Source organism: Aegilops tauschii, chromosome 2 (assembly GCF_002575655.3).
Source record: "Aegilops tauschii subsp. strangulata cultivar AL8/78 chromosome 2, Aet v6.0, whole genome shotgun sequence".
NCBI classification, from domain to species: domain Eukaryota; kingdom Viridiplantae; phylum Streptophyta; class Magnoliopsida; order Poales; family Poaceae; genus Aegilops; species Aegilops tauschii.
Window position 1 is genome coordinate 527579534 of NC_053036.3, and position 18564 is coordinate 527598097.

Sequence of the window (18564 nt, forward strand, 5' to 3'; positions counted from 1 at the left end):
TGACCACACACCGTAACCGGGAACACCCCGATATTTTCCTAGCCCTCGCTTCTACCACAGTTTTTCCCGTCATGGACGGCCCAAAGAATGTCATGCAGCTGCGTCTCCGGCCCGCCCAGAACGAAAAGCCCATTTTCTGTCATGATTTTTTGTCATAGAAGTAGGAGCCCACCACATCTATGATGATACCGGGTTTTGTCACAATTATCGTCATAGAAGTGTAATAAGTATGACAGAAAAAAATTTCGTTCGGCCCAAAATGTCAGGGATGTGTCTTTTTTTGTAGTGCATCCTGAAATACCTGAAAAGTACTAAGGATATATTTCTCGTTTACGGAGGTGACAAAGAGCTTGTCGTAAATGGTTACGTCGATGCTAGCTTTGACACTGATTCGGATGACTCTAAGTCGCAAACCGGATACGTATTTATATTGAATGGTGGAGCTGTTAGTTGGTGCAGTTCCAAGCAAAGCGTTGTGGCGGGATCTACGTGTGAATCAGAGTACATAGCTGCTTGATGTCTGCTAGGACTATGTCGGTATTTCCCCAAAGAGGAAGGGATGATGCAGCACAGTGATGGTAGGTATTTCCCTCAGTGATGAAACCAAGGTTATCGAACCAGTAGGAGAACCAAGCAACACAACGTAAATAGCACCTGCACACAAATAACAACCACTCGCAACCCGACGTGTTAAAGGGTTGTCAATCCCTTTCGGGTAACGGCGCCAGAAATTGGCTCGTGAACAGGAAAAAGTTATAATAGACTGAATAAATAGATCGCAAATAAAATAAAGTGCAGCAAGGTATTTTTGTATTTTCGGTTTAATAGATCTGAAAATAAAAGCAAAGGAAAAGTAGATCACAAAGGCAAATAATGTGAGAAAGAGACCCGGGGGCCGTAGGTTTCACTAGTGGCTTCTCTCGAGAAAAATAGCAAACGGTGGGTAAACAAATTAATGTTGGGAAATTGATAGAACTTCAAATAATCATGACGATATCCAGGCAATGATCATTATATAGGCATCACGTCCAAGATTAGTAGACCGACTCCTGCCTGCATCTACTACTATTACTCAACACATCGACCGCTATCCAGCATGCATCTAGTGTATTAAGTTCATGAAGAAATTGAGTAATGCAATAGTAAGGATGACATGATGTAGACAAGATCTATCTATGTAGAGATGGACCTCATCGTTTTATCCTTAGTAGCAACGATACATACGTGTCGGTTCCCCTTCTGTCACTGGGATCAAGCACCGTAAGATTGAACCCACACTACTAGGGAAAAGCCTAGCAGTAGCGCAGGTTTTTACCTATCAGTAGCGCGGGTAACTACGCAACTGCTACGGCGCTACAGCTAAAGGTTAGTAGTAGCGTGTGTTGACACGCGCAACTGCTATATCTACTTAGGAGTAGCGCGTGGAGGAACGGGCGTTACTGGTAATTACTAGTAGCGCGTCTCAAAGCCCGCGCTACTACTATTATTCGGTATTCTTTTTTATGTCATTATTCATACACCTTTATACAAGTTTTCATACAATAGCAATTTAGAGATTGTTTTTACATCATAATGAGTTATTAAATCACTAGGTGAAAGAACCGTGTATTAATTTCAAGTGGATGGATCCTAAGTGATCAAGTCATGGATTATCACGATAATCCATGACTTGATCACTTAGGATCCATCTACTTGAAATAATCTGCGATTCTTTCACCCAATGATATAATAACTCATCATCATCATGTTAATATAAAAACTCTTACATCATATCATCACCAACAACACTAGCTAATAATCATCATAGTCATTACCACTATTTATTCATCATTGTCATAGTGTAGCTATCTAATCACCACCAACACTAGCTAATAATAATCATCATAGTCATTACCACCAACACTAGCTGTTTAATCATCATAGTCATAGTGTAGCACATCATCATCTTCAAACACATTCGAGCTAGCTAATCACTCATGCTGATCTCTATCAAGTAAAATAGCATAGAACATGTGTAGCACTCCTGCTTCATCATATTGGAGCATGCAGATGAACCTATCTCCTAATCGTAGGCTGCGCTTCTAATTGATGCCCCCTAGTACTTCTCTGCGATCCTTCACAATTTTGCTCCAGTCTTTCACTATCAAGCATTCCTCGGTTTTAGAAATCCTGAATGCACTCATGTGCGATGTAGGATGTCTTGGCCGTAAGCTAACCATTGACATGCGACCTTTAGTCTCAATCCACTGAGGCACAACTATCATCGGGAGTCCCTGTTGAAGAATATCGTATAGTAACATACTTAGCAATGAAGTTTAGCTTAAAAAATAATGTATGCAAAACATGCACTGAGGACAAATAATAAAAATCTTACCATCTTTCCTAAATAGATGTGACCGTAGTTCAATAAGAACACTATTGGTCGCATGTTTTGAGTAGGTGTCTGCATTGTATAATTTTGCGTCGAAAGTATAACCATGCTCGGTCTTCAAGTAAACTCTCTTTACCTCCATAGTTTTCATAGGACTGAAACCAATCTTATCCAAGACAAAAACTCTTGCATGGCAGGGGATACGCTAGTAGAATAGTAAAAAATCTCTACTCCTATAAAATTCCGAGTTGGTGATCATGGTGTGTCTGCCATCCATCGTTCAGGATCGTCGGATCGGCATCTAACGCACACAAATCAGTCTGCTGCTCATTTGCACATAACCCCTCAACCACATCTTTCCTGTTCAGGCTTCTCTCTCCCAACTCCTGGAACCATCTGGAAACAAATCAAATCACCGACGGACATCACTGGAATCGATCTGGCGGGGGCGCGAGGCGGCTGCTGCTGGCGCCGTCCACCTCCTGCGCCTCTCACGCTTCTCAGCCCCACCACCCACCACCATGACGCACCTCCACCTCAACGTCATCTCTGCCCCTTGCCCGTGTCCTCCAACGCCGACCTCGGCAAGCACGCCGTCGATGTCGTCCGTCTACGGACGCCTCTCCTGCGTCCTCGTCTAACACCGCAGTTCGAGCACTCCCATCACCGCCACCTCCCCGTGCTCCTCGTCATCCCCTCCACTCCTCCCATCTCCTTTGTTACCAGCCACCAAAGTACGCCGCCGGCGCCGTTAGTGCCACAACGCCTCTCCTACCTCCACCCTTTATTGATCCAGCAGCCGTACTTCCCACTCCCACCACCTCCACTTCCTCATCGCCGTCTCCTCCGACACTGACCTCCGCAGGTATCCCGCTGGCTGTGCTCTGCTCATCCATGGTGTCGGCCCACCTACTGCATAAGAAGTGGAACATGCTTCATATTTCACGGTTTTGAACATGTTATCAGTGTGTTTTCTTTTCCCATTGCCATCTGCAAGTTGTGAAGCTTATAATTAGGCCTCTGCTTGTTGTAATAGGCTCTTGTGAAATCCTTTTTAAACTTTAAGGTTTTAATCTTTTTTGCTAACCCTCCATTTTTTGGGGGGAAAAAGCATGCAGGTATTACGCCAAAATGTTACAGCCACCGAATGTGAGATCATTGCTTTCACTTAATTAATGTGTTGTTTGGTCATTTTTGTGTTCATACTGAAGTGATTTGGTGGCTGGTTTGCAGGATAGTTTAACTTGCGTGAAAGTATTATCTTTGCAATGTGGTTGTCAATGCATATCATCATTCCTTCATACTTTAGACATTTATATGTGCATAACTATTGTGCATTCTAGCTATGAGGTAAAACTATAAATTATTTCTTCCTTTACGCACATGTGGTGATGGCCATGAGGCTTAATGTTTCATCTCATAGAGAAACCGACCAAGTACTTAGTTATCTGTTGGATTTCAAGCTGACCAAATGGAGTTAGCCACCTTTTAAAGAGTAGTGAAATTATTTGTATGACTGGAAGGTTCAAGTGGCAAAATTTTGCAGGGTGGTTTACTTATGCAAAGCTAATCTTTTGGTCAGGGTTAGTGCCAACCTTTGAGCATTCTCCATATGTCTGATTTGGTTACTGTAAACTACTGCATAGGTGTCAGGTCAATTTTGATTTTTGTAGGGGTTTTGTACTTCTGAATTTTCTAACAGAAATTTGCATTGTTGGGCTCAGCTATTTCTGAATTTCAGGGTTGTGGCAGCAAGGGCGAGGTGCATGATAGTGACACAAAGATGGGCGAGCATGGGGAATGTAGGAACCTGCAAGGTGTTGTGCCGCAGTTACTGCTGCAAGGATGACTATGGCGGCAACTGTTTGCACAATAACTAATTCATGGCATAGGTGAGGAAGATATTTTTTATTTCTCAGTAGTCATATTTGTCAGATTAAGATCCACATGTAATCATTCCAGCACCTCGTATCATAAGAACTAGCCTAAAATGATTATGCTTGGTCTTTTAAGCCAGTTGGTATTTTTTTACAGAAAATATTTTTCACCAAGGAAGGTAATTATAGTAAGCATCAGCGTCAGCATGATTTTTTAAAAGATAAACTGAAGTATGTTAAACTATAGTCAGGAGATCCTGATCTTACTAAGTGCAGAGTTCCCTAAGAATATAGTCAGAACATTATTTTTTATGTTTTGCTCAAGTAGCAAGCAATAGCAGGCAGTAGGTGACTTTGGTTTTCATCGTGTTACAGTCCATCCCTGCTTTATCTAATGTAAGAAGCGGGTGAAAGTTTGTTCAACTAAGTAGTAATCCAGTGATATATATATATATATATATATATATATATATATATATATATATATATATATATATATATATATATACAGCAAAGGTTTCCTGCCAGGACCATTGCCTCCAGTTTCTTGATGTACGTTGACCATTTATTTCTAAGATGTAACATATACCAAGGCACCTATCTGATGCACTGAGAGGGTGTGGTGAGTGGAGTGGAGGTATGTGGTGCACTGAGAGGGTGAAGTAGAGCCTGAAAGTTTGTCCAATTTCCTGCGCTTGGGGACGCACTGCTTTGTAGAAAAGTTGGATACTATGATTTTGTATAGTGATGGGAGATAGTCTTTGATACTCTACTTAATTTGTGGCGGGGGAGATATATGTCATGTTACTGCTGTCATATTCTTGTGTGTCTAAGCTTAATAATAATTGATTAGACTGTTAATTTTCCGTGACGCAACTTCATGACGACGCGTTTCTCGTGTCGAGGCATGTATGTTTCATGAGACTATTGGTTTTAAGAAACAAAATCATGTGATATTTTTCATTGGTAATGCAGTGCACAATAAAGACCTGATTTTAATTTGTACCACTCTATTTTGTGCATTAGATTGGTAAGGCTCACCTTCTGTTTTTTTACCCTTTCTTCTTTTGTTCCCCAAAAGGACACATTACTAGGTCCCTTGTTTTTTTAAATAAAAAACACCTCTTTATTCATTCGTATACATCATTATAGTGTTCCTAAAAGAGATAGAATTGATGGTGGTGGTACTTCAATCCAAGAAGTAGCTTCATTAAACGTGGAAGACAGACCAGTTCATGGGCAATAGCATCCGCCTCTCGATACTCATGTTCAAACACCACTTTGGTATACTCTGAAGACAAGAAATAACTATCATTGGCCACTGCTGCAGCACTGCCTGCCAGTGCAAGCCGATATTCATGACTTGGATGACTTGGCTATGGTCCGAGCAAATAATCAATCTATTGCCGAAAGTAGAAAATTAAGCAGACAAGGATAGGAAGAGAAACTAGAAAATTAAGCTGGTTAGTGCCTATCTCAGTTGTCACATGTATGTGGACGGATTTTCTTCTTGTTGCATGATCTCTGTCACCACCTCGATATAGGATAGAGCGAGCAATGAGATGAGCATGGAGAACAAGTCTTCCCGTGAGGCAAAGATGAAGAAGCAAAAGTTTGGCTTGGATGAAGAGGTTTATCGATTGGAAACCATACGTTTGACTGTGCTTGATGTGTACCTATCAATAATATAGTCACTTTGATTAGTGCTTGGTACATTTTTATTGCATTAGTAGCATATACCAGCTCCTGACTATACGTCCACCTGATCATTTCTTATCCCGTAGCGTAGCACGGGCATCTTGCTAGTTAAAATTATAAGATGAAGCAAAAGAAGCAGAAATCATGCTTAATTACAAAAAAACACTTGTCATTGTGACTTACTGTATCCACTTTGAAGTTCTCGTCCAGCTTGATGCTGAAGCCCCTATCATCAACTAGGAAATGTCTCTCGCACAGCCCGCGCTCGTCTTCGCAGTATTTGCACATACCGAAATCCTTTTCTTCGTCAGACATTTCCTATGTTCATAGTTGAAACATTAATTGAAAATCGATCAAAGGCAACTACCAGGAAACTCAACACACAAATCCGGGGCACTCGATATTTCCTACATATTCTAGTACAAGTCATGCTTAAATTCACGAAAAAAAAATCGGCATGACCTTTTGCTAAAATAGGACATATCGAGCGCCTAAAATTTGCCGGAACGGAAATGAATCAACACTCCGGCAATACATAGGCCACTTGGATTTTGCCAGCGATACAAAGATATTCATACACATACAATGATGTTTAAACTTGCAATTCCATCCGGATCAATTTTCATAAGCATTCACACATGAGCTCACCGATTAAATACCCTAATTCTACTCTATTCAACACACCAAGGAGTGGATAAAGAGGAGGTGGACTTTTAGCTCAGTGACTCAGGTGTAGAGGAAGTAGAGGTAGCTCGGATGACGATCACTCCAAGGAGACACGACTGTACAAAGCCTGCATATTCCACCGAGTAAAATTTTAGATAATCAAATCTCATATAGCATTCTTTGATCACAAAGTGATAAACTAGTTCTATTAACTACTTACTAAATAAACTAGTTCTATTAAGCACTTACTATAAATAAACTAGTTCTATTAAGCACTTACTGTAAATAAACTAGTTATATTAAGCACTTACTATAAATGAACTAGTTTTATTAAGCACCTACATTCTACCTATCTATACCGTAGTTCTAACCCTAACATCTATCCATCCATCTATCTATATATCTATATTCTACAATATCTACATTTAAATTACCTACATTCTATTCAAACCACCTAAAAATAGTCAAAAAAACTATTCTATTAAAAAACCTACATTCTACAATGTCTACATTCTAAAATCTACATTTATATTACCTACATTCTACAAGAACAAAGACAAGGAAGGGAGGAAGGAGGGGGAGGAAGGAGGGAGGGAGGAGGGGGAGGATGGAGGGAGGAGGCGGGAAGGAGGAGCGAGGGAGGGGGGGAGGAAGGAGGGAGGAGGCGGGAAGGAGGGGGAGGGAGGTAGGAAGAGTTACCTCGGTGGCGGTGACGGCGGGGGGGGGGGGGGGGCGATGGCGGCGGGATGGAGGGAGATGGAGGAGGGAGCTAGGGAGGGAGGGGGCGACGGTGGCGGGATGGAGGAGGGAGAGGACGTAGGACGGAGGGGCGACGACGGTAGCAGCTGGCGGCACTGCGGCGGCGGCGGACGACGGGGTGAGGGAGGGGATGGAGGATGGAGTGGCGAGTGGAGAGTGAGGGACGGGTGTAGAAGATGTGATGGCTTTAGCAGTAGGGATCTTCAGGGAAATGCGCTACTACTAAACTCTATAGCAGTAGCGCTTTATACAATAACACGCTACTGCTAAGGCTAAGCATGTAAAAATAAACATAAAAAATACATTGGTCCTGAATGATCTTTTTGTGTAGAATCTAAATAGTCAACATGAATCCTCACCTGTTTAGGTACATGTGAAGATTCATATTGCGGCCACAAATCCTACACATAGAGTTCAATGAAGACCAAGTGCTTGTGATAGTTTTAGAAATAACATATTTATGGTGGTCAACACCCTGTTCGCTTAGCAGTATGGGACTAAACTTAGTTGCAAGAGGGGATGATACTTAGCCGCAGCGTGTGTTGGCGAAACGTGCTACTGCTAAGTACGTTAGCAGTAGCGCGTCTTTGTAAAGGGTGCTACTACTATACCTAGTCTGGGGGCAACGCCCTGGCAATTGTAGTAGCAGCGCACTTTTCACATAGCGCGCTACCTCTAATGGGTTATTAGTAGCACGGTTTATGTAGAGCGCTGCTAGTAAGTAGCAGTAGCGTCTGTTTTTAAACCGCGCTGCTGGTAAGATTCTGTGTATAAGGTTTTCCCTAGTAGTGCCACTACAAAGCACCTCTTCCCGTTGCATGATAAATAGATCAAGTTGGCCAAACAAAACCCAAATATCGGAGAAGAAATATGAGTTATAAGAAATCATGCATATAAGAGATCAAAGAAACTCAAATAACTTTCATGGATATAAAAAGAGAAATCTGATCATAAACTCAAAATTAATCCGATCCCAACAAACACATTGCAAAAAGAGTTATATCATATGGATCTCCAAGAGACCATCGTATTGAGAATCTAGCGAGAGAGAGGAAGCCATCTAGCTACTAACTACGGAACCGAAGGTCTACAAAGAACTACTCACGCATCATTGGAGAGGCACCAATGGAAGTGGTGAACCCCTCCATGATGGTGTCTAGATTGGATCTGGTGGTTCTGGACTCTGCGGTGGCTGGAATTGATTTTCGTTGACTCCCCTAGGGTTTCTTGAATATTGGGGTATTTATAGAGCAAAGATGCGGTCTAGGGGCACCCGAGGTGGGCACAACCCACCAGGGCGCGCCTGGGCCTCCTGGCGCGCCCTGGTGGGTTGTGCTCCCCTCGGAGCACCCCCAGATGTCTACTATGCAACTTTATTCTTGTAGACACGTGTTGGGCCTCCAAGCGCAGAGTTTTGTAGGACAGTAGCAATTTTCCCACAAGTGGATGACCTAAGGTTTATCAATCCGTGGGAGGCGTAGGATGAAGATAGTCTCTCTCAAACGACCCTGCAACCAAATAGAAGAAATCTCTTGTGTCCCCAACACACCCAATACAATGGAAAATTGTATAGGTGCACTAGTTCGGCAAAGAGATAGTGATAAAAGTGTAATATTGATGGTAGAAATATATTTTTATAATCTGAATAAATAAAAATAGCAAGGTAGCAATTGATAAAACGGAGCACAAACGGTATTGCAATGCTTGAAAACAAGGCCTAGGGTCCGTACTTTCGCTAGTGCAATCTCTCAACAATGCTAATATAATTGGATGATATAACCATCCCTCAAAGTGTGACGAAGAATCACTCCAAAGTTCCTATCTAGCGGAGAACATAAGAATAAATTGTTTGTAGGGTACGAAATCACCTCAAGCCATTCTTTCCGTTCGATCTATTCAAGAGTTCGTACTAAAATAACATAAAGCTATTCTTTCCGTTCGATCTATCCTAGATTTCATACTAAAATAACACCAAAGCAAATTCATATTCATAATACTCAATCCAACACAAAGAACTTCAAAGAGTGCCCCGAGATTTCTACCGGAGAAACAAAGACAAGAACGTGCATCAACCCCTATGCATAGATTACCCCCATGTCACCTCGGGAATCAGAGAGTTGAGTGCCAAAACATCTATCAAGTGAATCAATACGATACCCCATTGTCACCACGAGTATTCAATTGCAAGACATATATCAAATGTTTTCAAATCCATAAAAGTATTCAATCTGATAACAACGAAATCTCAAAGGGAAAACTCAATTCATCACAACAAGATAGAGAGGGGAAAACAACATATGATCCGACTATATTAACAAAGCCCGTGATACATCAAGATCGTGAAATCTCAAGAACACGAGAGAGAGAGAGATTAAACACATAGCTACTGGTACAAGCCCTCAGCCCCGAGGGTGGACTACTCCCTCCTCATCGTGGTGGCCGCCGGGATGATGAAGATGGCCACCGGTGATGATTTCCCCCTCCGCAGGGTGCCGGAATGGGGTCTAGATTTGTTTCTCGTGGCTACAGAGCCTTGTGGCGGCGAAACTTCTGATCTAGGTTAACCCTGAGGGTTTGCAGAATGTTTGTGAATTTATAGGGTAAAGAGGGGGTGTGGGAGGCCACCAGGGTGGGCACAACCCACCTGGGCGCGCCTGGGCTCCTAGGCGCGTCCTGGTGGGTTGTGCCCCCCACGGGGCACCCCCCAGGTGCTGCTCTGGCCCATTGGTGGTCTTCTGGTCCCAAAAAAACTCCAAAAAGTTTCACTGCGTTTGGACTTCGTTTGTTATTGATTTCTTGTGATGTAAAAAAACATGAAGAAAACAACAACTGGCACTTGGCACTATGTCAATAGGTTAGTACCAAAAATGATATAAAATGATTATAAAACATCCAAGAATGATAATATAACAGCATGGAACAATAAAAAATTATAGATACGTTGGAGACGTATCACCCCCCAAGCGGAGCCTTGGCCCATTGACACTACTAGGAAAAGGGCTATAGATAATATGGACACTAATGGCGCACCAGACATGTGGTGCGCCACTACTATATAGCAGTGGCGCACCATGTGTTGGTGCGCCATTAGTGTGATAGACACTAATGGCGCACCACAACCATGGTGCGCCACTACTAACAATTGTTTTTCCAAAAATACTAATGGCGCACCAGGGCACAGTGCGCCATTACTAGTTTTAACTAGTAATGGCGCACCAGTCACCCCGTGCGCCACTACTATCATTTTTTTGCAAAACTACTAATGGCGCACCGCCAGCTGGTGCGCCATTAGTAACCAAGGTTACTAATGGCGCATTTGTAGGTGGTGCGCCATTAGTAACCTGGGACCAGCTAGATATTTTGGACAGCCACCCACACACTCACTTTCCCCACTTCATTCTCTCCACCTCCTCCTCCAAGCTTGTCTCGGCTGCCTCCTCCTCCTCACCTCATTTGCACCATAGATTCATCCAAATTAACTGGTTAAATTACCTTTTTTTGATAGGTAAGTAAGGGAAAGCTTTATTTATGTTGTAGATCTACTTTTTTCTCCCTCCAACAACGTGCACATGCACTTTTTATGGCCTAGCTAGATCTATGTATGTTTGTGGTGTTGCATATATGTTTGTGTTTGCAGGTACCGGTATTTGAAATGCGATAGTTTCCAATATTTTGCCGGAATGTTGATTCATTTCTGTTTCGGCGAGAATTTTGGCACTATGCATTCTTTTTGGTCCTATTTTTAGGCAAAGTCATGCCAAATTTTTTCTTGGTTCTAAAATATCGTTTTGCTCTACCCCGCAGGCGACCATGGTCCGCACGATGACCGAAGGCATCGTGAATAGGTTTTTGAGCTCCGCGAAGGCCGAGATGCTTCAAAAGAACGAGACGGAGATAAGATGTCCGTGTCGAAGATGCAAGCTGAGGAGCCTTATGGACCCGGATTCCGTACAGGTGCGGGACCACCTGCTCTTGCGTAGTTTCATGGATGGCTATCGGTGGCAAGGTGATGAAGTCGTCCATGGGGGCCGGGCAAGAAATGCGGAAGGGCAGCAAGACAACCGCGGCGAGGGCGGGCGAGAAGACGAAGAATCTCCAGGACATGATCATGAAGTAGATGCAGTACACAGTCATCATGTAGAAGATGCCGGACATGGTGATGAGGAAGATGCCGGAACAGACGAAGGGCATGATCATGAAGATGAAGATGCCGGAGCAGACGACGATGGGCTGGGTGCAGGACCCTCATATTCAAGAGCTGCTTCTCAAGTAGACGGATAACGCAAGAGCTGCCGCCCGAGAGAAAGCCAAGTTGGATCAACTGGAGATAGACGCGGTTACTCCATTGTATGAAGGATGCAGGCCCGAGGATACCCGCCTGAAAGTAACGCTCATGGCTCTGGAGATGAAGGTAAAACACAAAATGACCGACGCATGCTTCGACGAGAACATGTCATTCTGGCACGAACGTCTTCCCAAGGGGAACAAGTGCCGACCAGTTTCGAGGAGGCGAAGAAAATCGTGTGTCCTCTGGATTTACGCACATGAAATACCATGTGTGCATGAACAATTGCATCATTTATCGGGACGAGCACGCGGAGTCTACCATATGTCCGGTGTGCGGCGTCACTCGATACAAGAAGAGGAAGAAAGCTCCTCGAAAAGTGGTGTGGTACTTTCCGATCACTCCTCGTCTGGAGCGGTATTTCGCGGACCCTAAGGTAGCAAAGCTCCTACGTTGGCACGCGGATAGGGAGAAGAAGAAGCGAGAAGATGACGCAAATGATCCGGAGATAAATAAAAAAGACAAGATGCAGAGTCACCCTAAGGATGGGAGCCAGTGGCAAGCGTTGAACTTCGAACACCCAGAATTTGGGAACGATCCAAGGAACATCATGCTGGACACGAGCAACGATGGAGTCAATCCGTTTGGCAGCCGGAGAAGCACACATAGCACCTGACCTGTGTTTGTGTGGATGTACAACCTTCCCCCTGGTTGTGCAGGAAGAGGAAGTACATTCACATGAGTATGCTAATTGAAGGGACGAAACAACCAGGGAATGACATCAATCTATATCTGTGGCTGCTGAAAGAGGAGCTAGACACGCTGTGGAAAACGCTAGCCAATACATGGGACACCGCAGAGAAAGAATATTTCCCTATGAGAGCCGCACTGCTTACGACGGTGCAGGACTATCTTGGTTACGGATATGTCGCGGGGCAGGTGGTCCACGGATTTTCTGGATGCGTCAGGTGCATGGATGACACAACGTATCGCCAGCTAGATAGAGATCCCGGGTCTTCGAAAACCGTGTTCATGGGACATCGAAGGTGGCTTCGCGACGACGACTCATGGAGGAAACGCAAGGATCTGTTCGATGGTGAAACCGAAACCTGAAGACGCCCGCGTACGAGGAGCGGCGAGGAAATAGACGAGCTATTGAAAAATTGGAAAGATTGCCTACTGCCGGGAAAGAAGAAAAAGGCGCCAGATCCGGGAAAGAAGCGAAAGGCGCCAGAGCTGCTGCTGAAGGTATGGAAAACGAGGTCTGTTTTCTGGGACTTGCCGTACTGGAAGATCCACCGTGTGCCTCACAGCCTTGATGTCATGCATATCATGAAGAACGTGTGCGAGAGTCTGCTTGGTACCCTGCTCAACATGCCAGAGAGGACCAAAGATGGGCCGAAAGCAAGGGCAAACTTGAAATCAATGGGCATCAGGAAGAAGCTTCACGCTAATGATGATGATGATGAGGCGAAGCAGGACACGGAAAGTCGTCGCAAAGGCAAAAAGGCCAGGAAGACCGGAAATGATTTCCCTCCCGCGTGCTTCACTCTAAGTCAGGAGGAGATCGATCAGTTTTTCACCTGCCTCGTAGGAGTAAAACTTCCTTACGGTTACGTGGGGAAGATAAACAGATACCTAGACTCAGCGAAGCAGAAGTTCAGCGGGATGAAGTCTCATGACTGTCACGTGCTGATGACGCAGATACTTCCAGCTGCAATCTGTGGGATCATGGACGCGCACGTCCGTGAAACGCTATTTGGGCTATGCAACTTTTTCGACGTCATCTCTCGAAAGTCGGTTGGCGTGAGGCAACTCAGAAGGCTACAGGAAGATATCATGGTGATACTATGCGAGCTTGAGATGTACTTCCCGCCCGCATTCTTCGACGTTATGGTGCATCTGCTGGTCCATATCGTGGAGGATATCATCCAACTCGGGCCGATGTTCCTGCACAGCATGATGCCGTTTGAAAGGATGAATGGTGTCATCAAAGGATACGTTCGCAACATGTCACATCTAGAGGGAAGCATAGCCAGGGGCTTTCTGACCGAAGAGTGCATCTCCGACTGCACGAAATGTCTAGGCATCGAGAACCCCGTTGGTCTGCCCGTCAACAGGCACCTTGGCAGGCTCGCTGGAGGGGGTCACCGTGAGGGTCGCCGCGAAATGCATGTCGACTTCGAGGGTCGACTCGCCGACTTTGAAAGAGCAAAACTAGTCGCGCTACAACACATAGACGTGGTCGGTCCTTGGGTGGTAGAGCACAAAACCTTTATTGAGAAGACGTACAATGACTGAGGCCAACAGAGGATGGACGGAGATATAATCAAAGAGCACAACTCATGTTTCACGCGTTGGTTCAAGCAGAAGCTTCTGTCGTACCCTTTACATGAGGATTCTTCCGCGGAAGAACAACTCATATTCGCCTTGTCACAGGGCGCCGAGCACAACCTGATGACGTATGAGGCGTACGATATCAATGGCTACACATTTTACACCGAGGGAAACGACATGAAGAGCGATGGTTATCAGAACTCCGGGGTAACAATGGAATCCTACACCGGTAACGACAAGGACAGATACTACGGAAGGATCGAGGAGATCTGGGAGCTGAGCTACGCTGGAGAGAAGGTCCCGATGTTCCGTGTCAGATGGGCAAAGAGCGTCCTAAAAGAAGACCGGTATTTCACCACCATGGTTATACCCGAAGCCAAATCCAAGACCGCGGGCGCAAACGCCACCGTGAAAAATGAGCCATGGGTACTGGCTTCCCAAGTGGACCAATGCTTCTTCATTACTGACCCGTCAAAGCCCAGTCGTGTTGTCGTGAGGAGAGGCAAAAGGAAGATCATCGGAATGGATGGAGTTGCCAATGAGCAAGACTTCGACAAGTACGGCGACCCGAAGATGGAACATGACGACGACGATGAAGTACCAGCATACACCACAAGAAGAAGCAGGACCACCCTACCTAAAGGACGTCTGTTCAAGAGAAGAACTCCATTCACTAGTAGGAAAAGGGGCTTTTACCCCGGTTCATAAGGGCCTTTAGTCCCGGTTCTGGAACCGGGACTAAAGGGTCATTACTAATGCCCTAGCCCTTTAGTCCCGGTTCTTACACGAACCGGGACTAAAGGCCGTCCACGTGGCCGGTGCGGGGAGCCCAGGCAGGAGGGCCTTTGGTCCCGGTTGGTGCCACCAACCGGGACCAATAGGCATCCACGCATCAGCACCTGGCAGGAGCTGAGGTTTTTGTTTTTTTTGAAAGGGGGTGGTTTAGGGGTTTTGGGGGGTTAATTTAGGTGTTTCATATATTGTGTTAGCTAGCTAATTAATAGAGAGAATGTCCTCTCTTATCTCCGTGCTTTGTCGACGCTACGTACTATATACGTATGGAGAGGAGTAGACACGCTAGCTAGTAATCAAATGAAGGAAACAGAAGATCGTCATGAACATATATATATGCATACAGAGAGAAGTGATATCGACCACCTCTCCTTTTCCGAGATATTGGTCGAACAACAAGTTCTCGTATATCTATCCGACACTACTGGCTACATATATACAATAATTATCTCTTACAATACAATCTCCTAATTATATTGTAGGAACACAGGGTCCACATAGTATTCTCCGTTTTCAGCGATCACGTGGTCAAGGAAGAATGCCGCCAATTCCTCTTGAATTCCTCGCATACGATCTGGTGCTAGGAGTTCATCCCGCTTCCGAAAAATCTAATTTGAAGAAGGGGGTCAATACATATATATATGAATGAATGAAACTCAACACAAATGATGGTAATAAAATAAAATTGTGAATATTATTGCTTACGCACTTCATATTGTTCTTCAGTGTAGCCCCGCTCACAGGTATGGTAGCGGATGGACTCGCAAATGTAGCATCCACAGTAATTATTCCCGGGTTGCTGCCACAACCACTTTACAAGAAACAGAGGTCAATCAAACTGATAAGCAAGCATGCTAAATGGTATTGATCAAACTAGCGCTTGAATCACTAGGAGATGCGCGGAACATGCTACTATAGTACTTACTTTTGGGTGTCTAAATTGCAGCTGGTTCGGCAGTCCCGGGGCTTTTGAGGTGAATTTTCTCCAAACCCTGCCAGACAAAGAAAACAATTACTTGATATCAGGAAATGAACAAAGTTGTTGATATGGTGGATAATGATCGATTTAACTTACTTCTGGAGCATTTGAGTCATGTTCGCATAGTCCTGGGGATCTTTTCGTCTCGAGTCTAAGACGGTTACTACTCCCGGCTCAAGCTTAATCTCTAGGAGAATATAGTGGAAGCTGCGCATGCATGCATAAGTCATCAATTACATTACCATAACCTGGACTAATAAAGGGAAACCGAATATGCAGAAGACGGTAACACTCACTTGAAGTTGTAAGGAAAGAGTATTATATCTTTGTCTTGATTTATTACCAACGATTGTAGCAAGTTGGCCTCGGCTTCTTTGGCATGAAATTTAACCTGATAATCATCTATGAGATTTGTGTTAATGAACCCAATATCACCGATTTGTCTTTTCTTCAATTCGGCGATCTTCAATCTGCATAATATAGTGAGGATAAGTATAAATACATGCAATGAAAGAGCTGACCTATATAGAGAGACTTAATGACAGAAGTAGTACAACTTACAGACAGTAGCAAGTGATCGTTGTTTTATCGAGGGACATTAGATTGTAAAACTGGAAGAAATCCTCAAATGGAACATTCAGCAGTTCAATTCCAATGAGGTCATGCTCCGGTTTAACTCTCAGCGTTAAAGTACTCATCCCATCAGACTCTCTGCAGGTTTTCATGTACCAATCATGTAGTCTTCGCATCATCATGCTTAGAGATTTGACATCTTTGACGAGAGGCTTCCCGTAATGGTATTTGTGTTCGTCCACCTCCATGATTTCATAATGTACATCGTCGGGCAGGTAATCTCCAAGATCGGTATAACCGGGCACCATACCCGGATCATTAGCGACGATGTCTTTTGACACCTTGAGCGGGGGGCACGATTGGTTCTCTTGTTCGCTGAGCTGGGCAATTTTTTTCCCAGCTCGTCGTTCTTTCATCCTTTTATCACTGACAGTACTTCCCGACCGCTCCGCTTCGGCATATGCCTTTGCAAGAACGCGCTCATAGTTGCCTTTTGGCGGAGACTTTGGTGGTTTTGTCAGGGCAGCAAGAGTGCGCTTTGCTTTCACCGGATCTACCTTCTCCTCCGGAGGTGGATGTTTCTTTGCTTTGACCCCTTCAAAGAAGTTCTTCACTTCGGCTCGCACGATCTTCGCGTTCTCCTCCTCGGTCCTCTCATATGGTAACTTCTCTAGAGTCTTCAGAGAAGGACCGAATCTGTATTGCCTCCCGCCTCTGGCAGCTGTACTGCTAGACGCCGGCAGAGCAGACGGAGCGGCTGCGGCTGTCTTCTTTCCTTGCTTACGAGGCGGAGGAGAAGGACTACGACGCGCCGGAGCAGCCGCAGCAGCGGCGGGTCTCTTCCGCCCTTGCTGAGGAGGCGGAGAAGGAGGAGGCTGGCTGCTCTGGCGCGCCGGCGCTGGCGGAGAAGGAGGCGGAGTGCCGCCACGCGCCAGAGAAGGAGGCTGAGTGCCCTGATCACTCGCCGGAGGAGGAGGCGGAGTGCCCTTACTCGCCGGAGCCCTCCAGTTCGGAAGCTTGATGAGCTCCTTCCGCCATAGGCATGGAGTCTTTAGAGCTAAACCCAGTCGAGTCTCCCCTTCACCGGTAGGGTGGTCAAGCTGGAGGTCCTCAAATCCCTCCGTTATTTCATCCACCATCACCCTAGCATATCCATCTGGAATCTGCCGGCAGTGGTAGGTTGCGCCGGGTTCAGTAGGTAAAACAGAGCCAACAGCCGCCTTGACTTTCAAGTTCTGCCATTCCGCCATAAGGTGGCAATGTTGAGACTCCGTGATAGCATCCACGGGGTAGCTAGGAGTAGCCGCATGCTCCAGCTGAGGCAGCTCGGTGGAAGCCACGCTGCTTCTATGCTGAGATGGCGGTGTAGCTTCGGGGGCAGTTTCGGCATCTCTATTGCTGTCTCGTTCCTCTAGCACTTGAACCCTTTCGTGCAGACGCTGAATTTGGATCTGCTCCACTTTTTTCCTCCTCTCCTGGGTTTTGTAACCGCCCGCGTCCGGAAAACCAGCCTTCCACGGAACGGAGCCTAGCGTGCCTCGTGTCCGTCCAGGGTGCTCAGGATTCCCGAGGGCCATTGTGAGCTCGTCGTTCTCTCTGTCTGGAACGAATGTCCCTTGCTGCGCTGCATCGATATAGTGCTGAATCTTCTTGACGGGTATTGCAAGTTGCTCGTCCGTCCAACGAAACCTCCCTGATACAGGGTCCAAGGTTCCGCCAGCCCCGAAGAACCAAGTCCGGCAACGGTCTGGCCAGTTCATTGTCTGTGGTTCGATCCCTTTATCAAGCAGATCCCTCTCAGACTTGGCCCACTTAGGTCGGGCTTTGAGGTAGCCACCTGACCCCGTGCGATGGTGAAGCTTCTTCTTCGCAGCATTCATCTTGTTTGTCGCTGACATCTTCTTACTCTTTTCCGATGTCTTGTGGGCCACAAATGCGGGCCAGTGATCTCTGATCTTCTCATACCGGCCGATGAATTCAGGTGTCTCTTCTTTGTCGACAAACGTTTTCAGCTCATTCTTCCACCTCCTGAATAGGTCTGCCATCTTCTTAAGAGCATGAGACTTCATTAATTGCTCTTTAACTGGCTTCTCCGGATCCTCCTCTGGCGGTAGGGTGAAATTTGCCTTCAGCTCAGTCCAAAGATCATCTTTCTGCATATCATTGACATAAGACACCTCAGGGTCTTCCTTCTTAGGCTTATACCATTGGTGGATGCTGATCGGGA

The 18564-nt window shown here is 45.4% G+C and overlaps 1 long non-coding RNA gene across 3 annotated transcripts; it reads left to right on the top strand.

Annotated features, from left to right (window-relative positions):
• The first annotated feature begins 2749 nt into the window (after positions 1–2749).
• Positions 2750–6093, top strand: LOC109755127 (uncharacterized). Of its 3 annotated transcripts, none has more exons than XR_005768950.3 (3): positions 2781–3236; positions 4113–4263; positions 4760–5253. It is a non-coding gene; the product is annotated as an uncharacterized lncRNA (long non-coding RNA). The 3 variants fall into 3 exon arrangements; XR_005768948.3 differs by lacking the exon at positions 4760–5253 and adding an exon at positions 5793–6093 and having other exon boundaries at positions 2782–3236; XR_002230856.4 differs by lacking the exon at positions 4760–5253 and having other exon boundaries at positions 2750–3236; positions 4113–4440.
• The last annotated feature ends 12471 nt before the right edge of the window (positions 6094–18564 follow it).